We start from the raw sequence: 6270 nt of genomic DNA on the forward strand, positions 1-6270 counted from the left end.
CTGATGGGTTTTTTTTTTTTTTCCTTTGGCTTTTTGTTTTAATTAAACCCTAAAGCTCCGGTTTTCCCGAGCGCAAGGGGCATGGGAAGACGGGATGTGCGGGGATTTGGGGCTGGATTCCCATGGGTACCGGCCGTCAAAGGATGCGGAGGTGTGGTGGGTCCCTAAATACCTGGAGGAGCCGGGCAGGGGTATACGGGGCAATCACAGCAGGACACCCCAGGCACTGAAAAACACACAAACATCACTAAAATGGGGGGGGGAGGGAATTGCTGAGCCTCCCAGTGCCTGCTCCAGCTCCAGGCTGGGATGCAAACTGAGGAATTTCCTTTCTCCTTCTTTGTTCTGCGGTGATGCGAGTGAATCAGCCGCTTCGGAGCAGCTCCGAAAACAATATGGTGATTGCTCAAGCCAGCCCCGCCGCCCGAGTTGCCTTTCCCCGGCAAAGCCAAAATACTCGGAGCAAAGCCATGGATTTGGCCTGACTGGGTATTTGTTGGGTTTGTTTTTTTTCCCCCTGCAAAACGAGGGGAAAAAAATCAGTTTGTCACCTGCAACGTTTGCAGTCCATCGGAGGGAAATAGTTCATTGCGTTGTAGGGGTGCAATTCCGCAGCGCCCTAAATCATCCCCCAACCTCCCCCCAGGCTTTTTTGGTGATGAAATGCATTCAATGAGCCCAAACTGGACCCAAACCTTTGCTTCTAAAATGAAACATGTTGCATGGAAAATTACAGAATATACTTTTCCTAAAGAAAACCCCATGCCCTTTTGTTTCCTGGCCAAAGAGGTTTGCTGAGTCCGCAGAGCACTTTGATCTCAGCCTTCCTAAAATCACAGCACTTGGCAGAGACGGTTTTCCCCTGCCTTAGCTGAACACGCAGGGGAGGAAGAACTGAGCAAAGATCCCCCATTAAAAGCAAAAAAAACCCCAAAACCCCCACAAAATCAGTCTTTCTTGACGTTCACCTGGAGCCACGCATGCTCTTCCCTCCCGGGGCCAGGATGGAGGAGATGCCAGGGAAAACACCCCAAGAAACGTTACAAAACCACCCCCTGCTCCCCCAGACCACATGAATTCCCATCCCCGCGCTTCCCACATCAGTAAGTTGACCTAAATATTACGGGGGAAAGAAAAATACCACATTGGCTTTTTCGACTGACACTTATTTTTCTCCCTGCCAGGAGCTCTCGGGCACTCGGCAATTAGGAGCGGCAGATTAATCTTTAGTGATATAATGAAGTGCCACGCGGCTTGAGGAAAGGGCTGGCGAGCAGGGGCGGGTTTGTCTCTGAATTAGCGCGGTTTAGGCCAGGTTTGGGTGCGGGCAGAGCACCCAGGGTGAGAGGGTGGTGGGAAAGAGGAGGGGGCTGGGGAGCTCAGCTGGATGTTCAAGGCTCATTCCCGTCCCCTGGTCCTCTGCGTCCCACTGCATGGCCCGGGGAAGGGTTTGCGCTGCAGAAATGATCTTTGCACGCTTTCTAACCCCGGTTTGTTTGTCTGCAACGTCCCCAAAGTATCTTTCCACCCGCTTTGCACCATCCCAGCGTCTCCCAGCCGCACGCAGCCCCTGGCCCATGATTTCCTTGAGCAAAAAGTGCCCCAGGATGGCAGGTTGGGGTTGTGCCCAAGCTCTGGTTCACCCCAGCCACGTTTGTGCCTCCTTTCTCCAAGGTCCCCGCGAGCCCGAAAGCCGAGAGCAGCTGGCACCGAAGGCCACATTCTTCCAACGAGCTGCCTTGTCTTTCCAAAGTGAAAATATAAATAGCTCGTCCTGTAACGAAGTGATTACCCAGGAGCCGTGCCACCACCGCCAGCCGCTCTTAGCAAACCCATTACCCACAGCAGCCAATTTACTCCCGAGTCTGGCAGGGTCAGCAACCGTCAGGGAAGCAAATGCTAATTAATTGCACTCTGCAAAGCAGCCTGGCCGAGCACGGCATGCAATTAGTGAGTTAACTGCAACCGCCGCTGCGCTGGGATTGTGGCTAAAGGGGTGACCGAGCTGCCGTCGGCCGTGCTGGGGAGGGACCCGCTTCAGCTCTGCAGGAATAACTCAGGGTGAGGGCAATAACTTTGTGTCACGCTGCAAACGTGGGTATCGGTGAGGCCGTGGCACTCTGCCTGTGTACGTGCATCCCTTCGGTCCCCGCATCACCCGCCCCGGTCCGGCAACCCATCTCCCATCACGAGCTGTCCCCTCCATCAAGGGGACGTGCTCCCTCTGCCTGGCCGTTCTGTAGGTAAACGTGATATTTCCTTGGGGCAGGAGAGCTGCTCTGAATATAAAAACTCCTGGTGATGGGAGATGTAGAGCCCCGGGAGGAATCATGTACTAATGCCCTTACATTGCTGCCGCGGTGAGTCATCCAGGCCCTCCGAGGATCCCGGCTGCGCTTGGATACGAAGGAAGGTAGAAGCACAAGGCGAGAGGAAAAATCGCTTCGCTCATAAGATATCTTGGCTACAGCAAGGGAAAAAGAAAAAAAAAATGTCCCCTTGCCATCCACCCACAGCTCCGGTCCCAAGGCCGCGGGGAGGAGGGGGTTTCGTGTTTGCTGTTGGGTGGACAAGGAGCGAGGTTCGTTTAGCAGAGAAATGGGAGCACTTAACCCAGGAACATTTCAAGTCATTAATGGAGCACAATTATTAGTGTTTTTCTTCCCCTCCCGGTAGCTGGTATCTCTTTGCGGGCAGGAGGAGGATGGGTCTCTCCACCGGGCTGGTGGGAAAAATCCATCCTGGGGTTGGGAATCAGGTTGGAGCAACACCTTGAAGGTGGTTATGGGCACACGCTGCCTCCCTTCGCCCATGGCAGCATCGCTGCTCCCGCGCTCCCGGTCGCTCAGCCGCATCCGTATGGAGATGTGAATGTTGCTGCCTCGAGGGGGGACGGGAGGGTCCTCAGCTCCCGGGGACCGCGGCCACCCTCAGCCGAGCTTTGCTCCCTGCTGCGCCGTGGGAGATGCACAGCCGCGTTTGCACGGGAAGGGAGAGTTAAAAACCCCAAACAACGATGACAACAGATCCTTTAAATCGACAGCATTTTAGCTAAGCCAACACCTCCGTGCACCAGGGCTGCTTCCCGAGGTGGCTCTGCCTCCGCCGAGCCGGGGAGCAAGAAAGGATTTACACATCAAACGCAACCTCCCCCCCCTCGCCCCCCCCCGCAAACTGCTGCAGCCAAAACCTTGGGAGAGTGAAAAAAGTCTGTTTCCAGCCTGCTTCCCTCTCCCCCGTAAATAAACATCTCCTATCAGCAGAGCGCTTCCTTCAGCCGAAGGCTTTCGTTAGGCATCGGTCATTTAATATTGCTTTTAAATACTTGCGTTCGGCTCTCAGCCGCTTCACCTGGCTCTGAGCGGGGATGCTGGCATTTTGTGTTTAGAAAATATATGTCTATATTTAGATAGTTGGGCAGATAGATATGGAAGAAGAGCTGTTCCAATCATTAAACCACCGCTTTCAATTTTTCCTTATTACTATTCTTTATTTAACCACAGGCTGGGCTGGCCAACCGCTCCCCGGGGACAGGCCAGCTGAGACCTGCAGGTTTGCAGCCCTGAAAGGGTTCTCCAGAAAAAAAACCAACCCCAACCCGATAATCAGAGAAGAAACCTCCCCTGCAAATGTCTTCCCAAGGCTGCGGTGTGTGGGAAGGGGACGGGGACGTGGCCGGAGGGCCGAGGTGGGTGATCCAGAGCTGAGTCTGTCCCCGACTTCGTGCCGGGCTGTGACGGCTTTGGGGAGGAAGAGTGGGAGCGGGTGGGAGGAAGGTCCTGCACATCTCCGAGATGCAGGAGGGAGGGCGAAGGGGGATTTTTGTGCCTTTCAGGAGAAGAAAGAAAATGGAGAGGTGGGGGGAGAGAGAGAAATCGCCTTCTGTGATCAGCTGTCGCAGGTTTTGCAGACCGGAGAGGCTGGAGGAGGGGGAGCTGCCTTTGAAGCTGGGAGAAGCACGAACAGGCGATGGCTGAGCGCAGCAGCCTTCGCTGGCACTGCTCCTCTTCCTCCGGCCCCTGCCTCCTCCCTGCCCTCGCACAGCCCCGGGCCAGCACCGTGGTGCTGGCAGCCCACCCTCGGGATGGCCAAAACACCCGTTCAGGGGTGCCCACCATCCCGCCAGGGCCGGGGCCTCGGCGGTGCGCACATGCCGGGCTCTCACAGCGCCAGGGATTTCCTTCAAGACCCATCACTGATGGGATTCAACTCGTAGTTTAAGCCACCCCAGCTCGGACGTGTCTGGGTATCTCGTCCCTGCTAGTAAAGACCGAAACACGGGCGCCAGCACCCCACGAGGACCCCCCTAGCCCAGTCCTTGCTTCCCACCCCTTTCCCTGACGCTGCTCGCTTTTCCCTGGATAACACCCACTTGCTTCGCTGGGAGCAGCCATTTACTGAATGCCGTGATTTACTCCCTCCCAGCCCATGTCGCTTAATCGTTGCAACCAAGGCCACCCGTTCAAGTGCTTGACCCCCGGCCAGACACCAGCAGCATCAGAGTCATGACCACAGAAGAGCCGTACCGTCCCCCCGGTCTCCGGTGGCTCCCGGTGCCGGCCAACAGACCGGGAACGCCGGCAGCGGCTCTGCCCCACGGCTCGGCATCACTCCCGGCGACGGCGAGGGAAGCAGGTGGCCGTCTTGGAAAAATATGGCATTGGGCAACCACCATCTGTGTCCCTTTGGATGGAGGAGGTGCTGCCCACCCCAGGTGCTCTCCCGAGGGCACCAGGACAAGCCAGGACAGATGGCAGCGGGCATCTGATTTTATCAGGCTGGGAACTGAAGCAAAGCAAAATCCCTAGTGCTGGCAAAGGGCTGGAGGAGGAACCCACCGAGGCAGCCATGGCAGGGGTGGTATTGCCATGAACACCGACATGCATCTTCTGCGGCTCTCTGGTGAGGGTGGGAAGGTTCACCACCTTATTTGAAGCTTTGAGGGCAGGTACTCGCCTCCTGCTCCTCGCCAGGCGCTTGCACACATTCACAGCACCCGGTAAAGGAGGATGGACAAGCGCAACCATGAGAAATAGGGCAAGCCCTCACCTTAAGGCTGTGTTTGACACCCAGTGGGGCTGAAGGGACCAGCACCTTAGACGCGGAGCTTTCCATAAGCTCCGCTGGGAGTTGCGGCTCCCAAGGAAGAGGCTTGGGCACCTCCAAAGCCCCACCCTGCAGCAATTTATTTGAAGGCACAGGTAGGGTTGGCACCTACAGCCAGATGCTTTCAGCCCTCAGCAGCCGTCAGGGAGATGTGCGTGGGTACACAGTGGTCCCTGCGCCCGTGGTGCTCGAGGCACCCCCGGGGCTGAAACGCCTCCTGATGTAGGGAGGGGGGTGTTTCAAAAGAAAACACCCAACCAACAAGTGACGTTGTTGGCTCTTTTGCTGGAGACCCAGTTTGGACAAGCCAGGGATGAGCTGGGTGGAAACCGGGTCACTGGCTGGTGACAAAAGGGCTTTGCTTGGGCTCTGGCCAAGCCTGCGTCCAGCCTGGCTCTGTCCGATCCCAACTCTTGAGCCCTTCAGAGTTTGATCAAAGTGTCAAGGAAAAACCCCGGGCTTTGCTGAGCCTTTTGGAGAGAGCCCTGCCCTGGCAATGAACCAGCCATCACCACCCCTGATGTCCAGGACCGAAGCCAGGCAGGTGAGGGTTGCAGCCTGCTTCCCTGCAGCAAGTCCCTGCCTTCAGGACCCGCTGAGCACCTTTCAAAAACCTCCCAGGATCCTGCCACAAACCCAAGCATCACTCTGGGACCTGCTGCCTGCGAGCCCACACCGCGGTGGGGACACGCTGGTCACCGCCCTGCCCCACGGCCAGGCAGCCACCCTGCCCGGACCAGGCACTTGCTGGGTACGGCGAGCGGGCTCCCAGCTAGCCGGGAAAAGAGCCTTAATCACACATATAAAATACCCTGTAAACCACCAGTGCTCAACCATATGCCATTGCTTCCTTCACCTTCACACCTCTGTGCCCTGCAGGGATCGACTGGCATGAAAGCAAAGTGCCGGTCGGAGCCGGATGCTCCTTCGGCAGCTCCTGATGCTCCAGGTCCGAGCCACCCAAATCTCCATCCTTCAGCCCAAACACAAACCTTAGCCAAACCCTCCTGTGCTTTTCCACCAGGTTTCCACCGAGAGGAGGTTTCCTCTCCTCTCCCAACCCCAAACCAACTCATCCCACGGACATTCGGAGGAGCGTGAACAAGTAGAGGGGAGAACCGAGCTCTGCGCCCGGAGCAAGAGGCACCAAAGCGGTGCCAGGGG

Source organism: Aptenodytes forsteri, unplaced genomic scaffold, assembly GCF_000699145.1.
Source record: "Aptenodytes forsteri isolate BGI_AS27 unplaced genomic scaffold, ASM69914v1 Scaffold321, whole genome shotgun sequence".
Classification (NCBI taxonomy): Eukaryota; Metazoa; Chordata; class Aves; order Sphenisciformes; family Spheniscidae; genus Aptenodytes; species Aptenodytes forsteri.